This window comes from Pinus tabuliformis, chromosome 5_1, assembly GCF_031772625.1.
Source record: "Pinus tabuliformis cultivar Carrire ecotype Pingquan chromosome 5_1, CPIR1, whole genome shotgun sequence".
Lineage (NCBI taxonomy): Eukaryota > Viridiplantae > Streptophyta > Pinopsida > Pinales > Pinaceae > Pinus > Pinus tabuliformis.
The window spans coordinates 562,124,093-562,136,081 of record NC_142305.1 but is presented as its reverse complement, the minus strand read 5'-3'; the positions used below and the strand labels follow the sequence as shown (position 1 = coordinate 562,136,081).

At 39.8% G+C, this 11,989-nt stretch overlaps 2 pseudogenes; one reads left to right on the top strand and one right to left on the bottom strand.

Moving 5' to 3' along the window:
• Positions 1 to 608: 608 nt before the first annotated feature.
• On the bottom strand, positions 609 to 965 carry LOC149166057 (ferritin-like catalase Nec2 pseudogene; annotated as a pseudogene).
• A 1,348-nt stretch (positions 966 to 2,313) lies between these two features.
• Positions 2,314 to 3,245, top strand: LOC149166056 (ferritin-like catalase Nec2 pseudogene; annotated as a pseudogene).
• Positions 3,246 to 11,989: the final 8,744 nt, after the last annotated feature.

The following is an 11,989-nucleotide window of genomic DNA, read 5'->3' as shown; positions in this document are numbered from 1 at the left end:
CATATGACGTGATAGGCACTATACATATCACATAGATAGAAGGTGGTTTAATGGAAAGGTATTACATAAACGATTGGTTGATAATTTAGAGAGGCGTAATCAGATCTGAACCTATGATTTATCCCATTAATAACAAACTTTAAATGAATAGCTTGAGCTATCCCTTAAAACTCTAAATCACAAAACAGGTATAATACTTATTAAATACACTAGAACAACTTTAGATTAGAATCTAGATTAGATACAATCATACAAGTAATTTTGATATATCGACAAGCTTGGATTTTATTAGATATAGCAGTTACCTCTTACCGTGCCCCTGTATGATCTGAGTCGATGGTATCAATGGTATTGCTTTGGCAATATAGCCTTTAAATAAATTATTGTTTAATAAATTATCTTAAATTAACGAAGTAAATGGGAAAACATATAGTTCAACCTTCAAGTACACGTATAAAAGCGTAAGAATACATGGGGAAAAAATGATTATATGCTCACAAAATTGAGTTTGCAATATTTTTTCAATCAGGAATTAAGGTGGTGCATGGTGTCAAAGGAGAAAAGCGAAGAATGACGGCCACAAGTAATTACTCTCTCTCATTTTAGAATCACGGTTTGGAGAGATATTGGCATGCAAAACGTCCATCACCACCACGAGGGTAGAATCCTCCAAGGGATGATTTGTTACCCGATGCGTAGACTATCCTCAAAATCTGGGCAGGAGTGCGTGCATATGCAACAAAGTATTTATCGCCTGCAAGAATGTATCCTGGAATCAATCCCTGGTCAGCAATTCCTGTGTCTCCCAGAGTATTCCTTAGATTGGAGAGCCGCGATGTGAAATCTGAGACTTTGTATGGATATGGCACCACCCGGTCATCCTTTTGTTTAAACAATAAAGCACGGATAACCGCGTCCTGTCCCGATTCCACTCCAAGAAGCCCTGCTACCAACTGTATATTCATAGAATATACAACAAAACAAATACAACACTATACGAGCTCTAGTGCAACTTGCAGCGCCACCCCCGGGCCGCCCCGCCCCGCCCGACCGGCGGTAGGTCGATTCCGGGAATCGACCCGCCACCGGTTGGGTGGGGCGGGGCGGCCCGGGGGTGGTGCAAGTAGTGTATGATACATCCAAGCAATTACGAACACACACTGTACATCACAATCCAATCAAACATTAGTAATTTCATAGCAAATATCATTGTTACGGACGGCTAGGGAAATTCTATCGATTCTACTTTGAAGTGTCACCTTGTAGCAGCCTGCGATGCTGAGCAGTCTCTCCAATTCCTTGTGCACTAGTGCATAGCAGCATCGATAGAAGAATGACACCTAAAGTGCCCATACAATATGTTCCACGTCATCAGATTATTACCTCAGATTTGAGCGCACCCAAGTGGGTGTTAAATGTGTCACCCAGTAAATTGAATCGACCTCTTCTATGTAATACGAACCAAAATTTAAATGAAAAGTTACTCGAGAGATATGTACCTGCGGAGAGGCACATAACCAGAAAATTTCGTGTGGACGCCATGATATGATATGATAAAGATGATCCCACCCGGAATTAATAGTTAAGACGCGTACTTGTGATCGATGATCTTCTGTTTATTGTTTGAGACGAGAGAGCGATACTTATAATTGAATACGATTTAGTGATTCCCATTTATATAGAGAGATTGGCGTAGTGTCTTTGACTAATTTGAGAATCAGATAAGAAGAGGCGACTAAGCTTGGCTGTAAATGTTGAACAGAGAAAGCATAGAATATACAACAAAATAAATACAACACTATACGAGCTCTGGTGCAACCTGCAGCAGCACCCCCGGGCCACCCCGCCCCGCCCGACCGGCGGCGGGTCGATTCCCGGAATCGACCCGCCGCCGGTTGGGCGGGGCGGGGCGGCCCGGGGGTGCCACTGCGCCACCCTCGGGCCGCCCCGCCCCGCCCGACCGGCGGCGGGTCGATTCCCGGAATCGACCCGCCCACGGTCGGGTGGGGCGGGGCGGCCCGGGGGTGGCACTGCAGGTTGCACCAGAGCTCGTATAGTGTTGTATTTGTTTTGTTGTATATTCTATGCTTTCTCTGTTCAACATTTACAGCCAAGCTTAGTCGCCTCTTCTTATCTGATTCTCAAATTAGTCAAAGACACTACGCCAATCTCTCTATATAAATGGGAATCACTAAATCGTATTCAATTATAAGTATCGCTCTCTCGTCTCAAACAATAAACAGAAGATCAACAATCACAAGTACACGTCTTAACTATTAATTCTGGGTGGGATCATCTTTATCATATCATATCATGGCGTCCACAGGAAATTATCTGGTTATGTGCCTCTCCGCAGGTACATATCTCTCGAGTAACTTTTCATTTAAATTTTGGTTCGTATTACATAGAAGAGGTCGATTCAATTTACTGGGTGACACATTTAACACCCACTTGCGTGCGCTCAAATCTGAGGTAATAATCTGATGACGTGGAACATATTGTATGGTCACTTTAGGTGTCATTCTTCTTTCAATGCTGCTGTGCACTAGTGCACAAGGAATTGGAGAGACCGCTCAGCATCGCAGGCTACTACAAGGTGACACTTCAAAGTAGAATGGATAGAATTTCCCTAGCCGTCCGTAACAATGATATTTGCTATGAAATTACTAATGTTTGATTGGATTGTGATGTACAGTGTGTGTTCGCAATTGCTTGGATGTATCATACACTACTTGCACCACCCCCGGGCCACCCCGCCCCGCCCGACCGGCGGCGGGTCGATTCCCGGAATCGACCCGCGCCGGTCGGGCGGGGCGGGGCGGCCCGGGGTGGCGCTGCAGGTTGCACCAGAGCTCGTATAGTGTTGTATTTGTTTTGTTGTATATTCTATGAATATACAGTTGGTAGCAGGGCTTCTTGGAGTGGAATCGGGACAGGACGCGGTTATCCGTGCTTTATTGTTTAAACAAAAGGATGACCGGGTGGTGCCATATCCATACAAAGTCTCAGATTTCACATCGCGGCTCTCCAATCTAAGGAATACTCTGGGAGACATAGGAATTGCTGACCAGGGATTGATTCCAGGATACATTCTTGCAGGCGATAAATACTTTGTTGCATATGCACGCACTCCTGCCCAGATTTTGAGGATAGTCTACGCATCGGGTAACGAATCATCCCCTGGAGGATTCTACCCTCGTGGTGGTGATGGACGTTTTGCACGCCAATATCTCTCCAAACCGTGATCCTAAAATGAGAGAGAGTAATTACTTGTTGCCGTCATTCTTCGCTTTTCTCCTTTGACACCATGCACCACCTTAATTCCTAATTCAAAAAATATTGCAAACTCAATTTTGTGAGCATATAATCATTTTTGCCCCACGTATTCTTACGCTTTTATACGTGTACTTGAAGGTTGAACTATATGTTTTCCCATTTACTTCGTTAATTTAAGATAATTTATTAAACAATAATTGATTTAAAGGCTATATTGCCAAAGCAATACCATTGATACCATCGACTCAGATCATACAGGGGCACGGTAAGAGGTAACTGCTATATCTAATAAAATCCAAGCTTGTCGATATATCAAAATTACTTGTATGATTGTATCTAATCTAGATTCTAATCTCAAGTTGTTCTAGTGTATTTAATAAGTATTATACCTGTTTTGTGATTTAGAGTTTTAAGGGATAGCTCAAGCTATTCATTTAAAGTTTGTTGTTAATGGGATAAATCATAGGTTCAGATCTGATTACGCCTCTCTAAATTATCAACCAATCGTTTATGTAATACCTTTCCATTAAACCACCTTCTATCTATGTGATATGTATAGTGCCTATCATGTCATATGTAATCGTTTTTAATGTTTGCTTTCACGTCATATGTCTTGTTCCCAATGTAAATACCTCATATGCTTAGGGTCGTTTGCCGAATGTCTTCTGTTCCATTGTCTCATTATCTAAAATTCCGTGACGTGGAACTTCAAATAAATAAAGGCTTATAAGCTTCAATTTGTGTCCATGTTTCCTTGTTCATTTCAAATGGATGGATTGATTGAGTGAGCGTGGTTTTTTTCACAATAGGGTTTTCAGAATGTTAAATAAAGGGATTACTCAAAAGGATTACTACTCTTATTTATTTTTTGCACAATAGGGTTATTCAAAATTATTATTACTCTTATTTATTTTTATATTTACTTCTTAAAATTGAGAATAAGTAACTTATTAATGTAACCTAGTTTAAGTAAAGGACCAAATTATGTACTACCTAATAGATTATATTCAATAGTCCACAAATGAGATATACTAATAACTCAGTCCATGTGTATCAAAGAATACCATAATGCAGTTTTAGTTAGGAGGCATTCACCATTCTAACCTTATCACAATGACCCAATTTTTCAATATAATATGATATAATTTTTAAATACTTCCAATAAATTAAAATTGAAGATGAAAAAATAACATTGAGATGCTTAATAAAGTATTTGTGCTTCAATAGGTGCATATGTTTCTTTTTATATAAATATAACTCCCTCCAAATTACCATACAAAATCTCAACTAATGTGCCAAGTAATAATTAATTTTAAAAACACTTTGATTGGTTGTGAACAATGTGCACATATTGTCATCTCTTCATATTTTCATTATAATCTGAAGTATTCTATGTGGATCCATCTCAACAACAAATGTGGTTTTCAAATGTATGTAATCATTAAATTTTTCTATTAGGTACATATAAGCAAATAATTTAGCATTAAATATTAATTTTCAAGTATTTTCTTGTAGAAAAGAATTCAAAATGGAATTCATTCAACAAATAAATAAGGAAGAAAAAGAAAGATATCAAAGTTAGTGAGTAATTCTTAATATTTCCTTATAACAACTAAAGATTTGATTTTTATATATTTTAAATTTGTTTACAACAACCATCTTTGAATGTCTTCAAATAGGTGCTAAGATACAGTAATTCATTGACATTGGGTTAAATATGGGTTGTGAGTATATGTTGTAATGTCTAGAACTAATTGTGGAATTCGTAACTATCTTTGTTGTTTTACTTCTTTGGGTTTATAATTAATAGAACAAAACAATATTTTATATTAAATCTATGATTTATTATGGCTTATGAAACTTGCAGTAAAGAAAGTATGGAAATTCGCCAATAGGGGAGTTGTTGAAAGAAGTAATGAGATTTGATTTTGAAAGAATGCATATAGTTCAAGACTTAATTCTTTCTATGGTAAATTGATTTTTAATTGTTTGTTTCTATTTATAAACAAAAAAATGAATTCTATTCTCAAACCAAGAAAAGGATAGTGGAATCGAATAAAGGTTTGTCTATCTGGTATGTGGTTTTGAGAAGTTTCTTTATGCAAATAAAATTTAGACTCTAGAAATTCGTCGATAACATGGAATTCTTTTAGTAGAACGTTTATTTTTTGAAAATGACACTGGCAGGGGGGGGTAGGGTAGGGGGTGGCAGGGGGGGTAGGTGGGGGGGTAAGGGTAGGGCAGGGGGGGGGGGGGGTAGGGCAGGGGGTTGGTGGGGGGGGGGCATGGGGGGTAGGTGGGGGGGTAAGGGTAGGGGGCAGGGGGGTAGGGGGGGGGGTGTTGGGGGGGTAAGTGTAGGGGGTGGGAGGGGGGGGGGGGGCACGGCAGGGGGGGTGGGGGGTAGGGGTTGGGGGGGGGGGTAGGGTAAGGGTAGGGGGGTGGCGGGGGGTGGGGGGTAAGGTAAGGGTGGGGGGTGGGGGAAGGTAGGGGGTAGGGGTAAGGGTAGGGTGGAGGGGGGTAGGGCGCGAGGCCCATGGGGCCGGCGTTAAGGAAGGGGGGGAGGAATTGAGATTGGAGGGGAATGGGAGTTAGGGGGTGGGCTTATGGGGAGGAGAGTTGTGGGGTAGGGAAGGAAGAGTTGGGGAAATGGTGCATGGGTGGGTGAGTTGGGGGTAGCAAGGGCTGGCGCATGGGTAGGGCAGAAGGGGGAAGAGGGCATGGGTGAATGGGAAAGATCGGTAATGGGTTGGGGGAAGGGGGCACGACGACGGCCTACCCACGGTTATTGGGTGATTGAGTTTGAATAATTGTTTAAGACAATTTATATAACTGATGTATGCATCGTATCTTCAAATAAAATTAATGTTTTCCATATTTTGTTAAATGAGAAGTTATGAAGCATTTTTATGTTGTTGGATTATGTCTTAAGTATGATAAATTTTATTGTTTAAATATCTACAATGCAATATCAAATTAGAGATATAATGTATGTTTTATTCAGTATACAAATAAAGACTTTTGAATTCATTCAGTGATATAATTTGTTCATAATGTCATGTTTTTTTAGTTTTATAGTTGAAAAAATTTCAATTTCTTTTGTATCTAGCATGTTGTGGTTGAAAACATGTTAAATTTATACTTAGGAAAGAAAAATGATATTCTACTAGAAACATTAATGTGTTTTTTCCTTAAAATTTAACTTTGTTTGAGACATAAAAAATTGGTTTTATTAGCATTTTTTAAAAAGTTTGAAAATTGACCCTAAAAAAAAAATCATTATTCCAGTATCAACACTTTCGTTTTGAAGCTATATTTTGCACGAAAATTTCGTAGTAAATTTCGTAGTCACTGCCATTTTTAAAACATGTTCAAAATTGACACCTAAAAAAAACATCGTTCCAGTATACACACTTTTCGTTTTTAGCACTGTTTTTGATGTTTTTTTGGGGTTTTTTGGCCAGAGTTCCCGTTTTGAGTTTATAGTTCCCGTTTCAAAGTTTACATTGTTTAAAGCTCCTGACAAAGGAAGGGATCTGATGAGGCTCCTTCTGCAAAGGCGAAAACCACCTCAGATGAAGGTGGGGATGTGTACTTGGCTTCTTCAAGTACACATGTAGATCATGAGTCATGGTTGATTGACTCAGGTGCATATTTTCACTTCACTCCCCATAGAGAATGGTTCTGTGAGTATGAGAAATATGATGGTGGTGATGTCTTCTTAGGGGATGACAGGAAGGCTAGAATCATTGGTTGCGGAAAAGTAAAGTTGAAGTTGCAAGGTGGAAGGGTTATAACGCTTCCAGGTGTTCTACATATTCCCGCATTAGCCAGAAATCTGATTTCTGTAAGCAAGCTGGATGATGCAGGTGTAAAAACAGTGTTCGAGAAGGATACCTGCAAAATTGTTCAGGGAGCACTGGTATTGATGCGGGGAGTTCGAATTAGAACTCTGTACAAGCTGCAAGGTAGCACTGTTATTGATGGGTGCAATAGTTCTATGGTTCCTGAAAGTGGAGCAGAAAATCTAGTGGTCTCTGGAGAGAAGACCATGTTGTGGCATCAAAGGCTTGGACATATTGGAAAGAAGAACCTTCGAATACTTCATGGTAAAGGTATGGTAGAAGGTATGAGTAATAGCTCTATGGATTTTGATTTCTGTGAAAATTGTGTATATGGGAAGCAGAATCGGGTGAGTTTCCCCTCTGGTGGTAAGAGGGCAAAAAATATATTAGAGCTTGTGCACAGTGATGTGTTTGGACCTATGAAGGTTCCATCACTGGGTAAGTCTGTGTACTATGTATCATTTATAGATGACTTCTCAAGGAATACATGGATATATTTCCTTAAGAAGAAATTTGAAGTCTTTGACAGGTTTAAAGAATTTAAGGCTCTAGTAGAAAACCAGACATAGAAGAAGATAAAGGTGCTGAGGACAGATAATGGTGGAGATTTTTGCAGTGAGGAATTTGAAGAATTATGCAAGAAGTGTGATATAGCACGGTAGAAGACTATTCCATATACATATCAGCAAAATGGAGTTGCAGAAAGAATGAACAAGACGTTGATGGAAAGGGAAAGAAGCATGCTCAGTATTGCCGGGTTAGGACAAGAATTCTGGGCAGAGGCAGTGGATACTGCATGTTACCTGGTCAACAGGTCACCTTCGTCAGTGTTGGAGGATAAGACTCCACAAGAGGTATGGACTGGTAAGAAACCCTCTTTTTCACATCTGAGGGTATTTGGATGTGATGCATATGTACATGTTCTAAAGGAGAAAAGAACCAAGTTGGATAGTAAATCTGAAAAGTGCATCTTTATTGGGTATAAGGATGGTTTAAAGGGTTACAAGCTTTGGAACCCAGTCACACAGAAGGTTGTGTACAGCCGAGATGTGGTGTTCAGAGAGGTAAAAGATGTTATTAAACATGAAATCCAACCAAAGAAACCTGAGAAGATAGAGTTTGAGCTAAAGGAGGAAGAATCAAACTCTACAACAGAGGAGGAATCAGAAGATGAAGAACCACAAACTTCGGCTGTGAGAAGATCAGTTTGAGAAAGAAGGTAGCCAGAAAGGTATAGTCCATCTGCTTTCTGTTCAAATTTTGCTTTGTCTATTACTGATGATGATCCTAGAACTGTGAAGGAAGCAGTGGATTCAGAGGATGGAAAACTCTGGAAAAAGGCCATGGTTGATGAAATGGCATCCTTGCATAAAAATGAGGCTTGGGATCTGGTGGAGTTTCCGGCTGGAAGGAAACCCATTGGCAGCAAATGGGTGTTCAAAAAAAAGACAAATGCAGAAGGAAAAGTGGAGAAATAAAAAGCTCGGTTGGTAGCAAAAGGTTATTCCCAGGTGCCGGGAATTGATTTTGGTGATATTTTTCTCCTGTTGCCAAGCTAACTTCTATTAGATTACTTTTATCTATTGCTGCTGCTTTTGATTTTGAGGTAGAACAGATGGATGTGAAGACAACGTTTCTTCATGAGGATCTGGAAGAGGAGATCTACATGAAGCAACCTGAAGGCTTTGTGGTGAAGGGTAAGAAAGAACTGGTGTGTAAGTTAAAGAAGTCTCTGTATGGGTTAAAACAATCACCAAGGATGTGGTATCAAAAATTTGATACATTTATACAGGGACTTGGCTTCACTAGAAGCAAAGTAGATCACTATGTGTATTTTAAATTAATTGGTGACCGTGTTATTTATCTAGTCTTGTATGTGGATGATATGTTGCTGGTTGGAAATGACAAAGAAATTATCCAGGATTTGAAGACCCAATTGTCCTCCAAATTCGACATGAAAGATCTTGGTGCTGCAAACTATATTTTGGGCATGGAAATTAAAAGAGATTGTACAAAGAGGAAGCTCTGGTTAAACTAGAGGAAGTATGTTGAGACAATACTGCAGAGGTTTAATATGCAGGATAGTAAATCGGTGAAGGTTCCTATTCCTGTAGGTGTGAGGTTATCTGATGAACAGTGTCCCAAGACACAAGCAGAGGAAGAGGACATGTCCCGTGTTCCATATGCAAGTGCAGTCAGTAGCCTAATGTATGCAATGGTCTGTACTAGACCAGACATTGCACATGCAGTGGGAGTATTCAGCAGGTTTATGTCAAAACCAGGGAAGGAGCACGGACAGCAGTGAAGCGGGTTTTTAGGTATTTGTGTGGCACTAGTGATTATGGTTTGTGCTACCAAGGAAGACTAGGATTGGACAAAGTGTTGGATATTCATGGCTTTGTTGATGCAAACTGGGTTGGAGATTTGGATTAGAGAAGATCTATAAGTGGGTATGTGTTTAACCTATTTGGAGGTGCAGTCAGTTGGATGAGTAAGAAACAATCTGTAGTGGCACTATCAACTACAGAGGCAGAATACATGGCAGCCACTCATGTAAGCAAGGAAGCAATTTTGTTGCAGAGATTTTGTTCAAGTATGGGGTTAGTACAGGAAGCTATAGGGATAGACTGTGACAGCCAAAGTGCAATTTTCTTGGCAAAAAACCCCGTGTATCATTCAAAGACAAAGCACGTTGATGTTCAATATCACTTTGTGAGGGATATGATAGAAGACAAAAAGGTGTTGCTGGTAAAGGTGGACACTTTGAAGAATACTACAGATGCATTGACAAAATCTATGAGCTCTGAGAAGATCTCTTTGTGTAGAGAAACAATGGGCATTTCAGGGCTGGAAAAATGACTAAGCTCTTTTGTGGCCCCCTGTGGAAAGAAAACAAGTGGGAGAATGTTGGGTTGTGTTATATTATTTCCACGTAGTTAACAGGGGGTTTGAAGGGCACCCATAACCCTACTTTGTGGGGTCCGAGGTAGCGCCCCGAAAAATTTTGGTTTTGGACCCTATGTTAGGTTGGGCGAACCCACCTATGGTTTTGTGCGTGATTTTCGCACATGTTTTTTGGACGCGATGGTTTTTCGGTCCATGGTATTGGATGCGATGGTTTTCGGTCCATGGTATTGGATGCTTCGGCATGTATAAATATGTATTGTAACATTGAAAGGAACATAATGAAAAATCAAGCTGGTAGTCCTGGTTTTGGGATCTAGGGGAAAATCTCTCTGTATATGTGTTTTATGTGTTATGCTCTCGCATTGTTTATTTTCTGTGTTTTAGAATTCGTATGCAGGTAATTTCTGTATGGGGTTAAAACCTACATCAGATACTAATATTTGGTCTTCCTCCTTTTTTAACCACATTCAATTGAACTTGAAGGGGGCTTTGGGTTTGTCAAAAATGATCTACAAGCTAAAGAAAGATGGGATGGTGGTCAGATTGAGCACCCGATCCAACCCATCGTTTAAATAAGAGAGGTGTTCCAAGAAGGTCTCCTCAATCAAAAAATGATCCAATCTTCTAGCAATCGCTTCCTCCCCCACTCGGCTATTTTTTAGGTAGGTAGGATATTTTCCATAACAATGTCGATGAAGTTATGTGAGCCCAAAATTTAGAAGAAATAGTCCAATAGGATGTCTTCTTCAGTACGGTGTCCCCAACATTCTGCCCTACCAATGGAAACATTTCAGTCTCCTCCAATAATGAGTCGGCCTGAGTTCATGATGGATTTGCTCAGCATGTCATTCCAAAAGGTTAAATGATTATGGCATGGTGTGTAAATATTGACAATCCTTAATGATACCGTGAGTTCTTCTGAGAAGACATGAGTTGCAATATAGTTGTGATGCCCCCAAATACTCTTGATATGAACATATTTTTTATTGAACCCAACAAAAATCCCCTCTAATCAACCCATTGCACCAATAACATAGAATATCCAACCCTTAAATAAATTTTTTAGGGTATTATCAACCTCTGAACAGGGCCCTAGTGTTTCTTAGAGAAAAATGATGTCATGACACTCCAATAGAATTAACTGCTTTAGGCTAGATTTTTTGAGGGGCTCTCCATGTTAGGCCCCTATACTACTAGTGTAACCCCTTATTGTTATTAGTACAACCCATTTATTATATTGATGTACCCATGTAATGCCCATATTATTACTCTTGTGCCCCATAGAAGCCCACTATTGTTATGGTTGTGCCCTTACATTATTATTGTTATGTCGGCTCTGATTATGTTATGACCCCTTAGACTCCTATATATAGAAAGGAGGTATTTTCATTTGTATCATCCAAGAATTGTTCATTTATGTAATGTAAAGGAGGTTGCCCCCTCAAAGAGGCTGAATTCTAAGGCGTGGATCTCTCTTTTCTATCTTTTTGTGAGCTAGTTTCATAACATTTGGTATCAGAGCTTTGGATTCTAGGGTTTCGCTGCTCCAAACAGGTCATCGTGGAATTTTCGCTATAACTTTTTTTCTCTGATGTTTCAAAAGTCACAAAAAGAACCCATTTGAGAGGAATTCATGCTGAACCTTGGGTCCAAATTTCAGAGCTTTTTGCACGACATTTTCGTAGATATGATCTGAGGAAGTTGGTCTTTTGCAGACTCTTGAATTACATTCAAAACAGGTGACCTGGGGAAAATCGTCATAACTTTCTCTCTGAGGATTGGATTGAAATTTCGTAAGAAGGTACAGAAAGAGGACAGACTGTAGTTTCTTGTATGCATTTTTCAGATCCATAGGTCGAAACAGTGACACGTGGCACTTCATACAAGTTCGCTCTTCTGGAAAGGTCTACAATCAGGTCACTGCAGGAGATAGTGCATAACTCTTTCTTGGAGAATCCAATTTG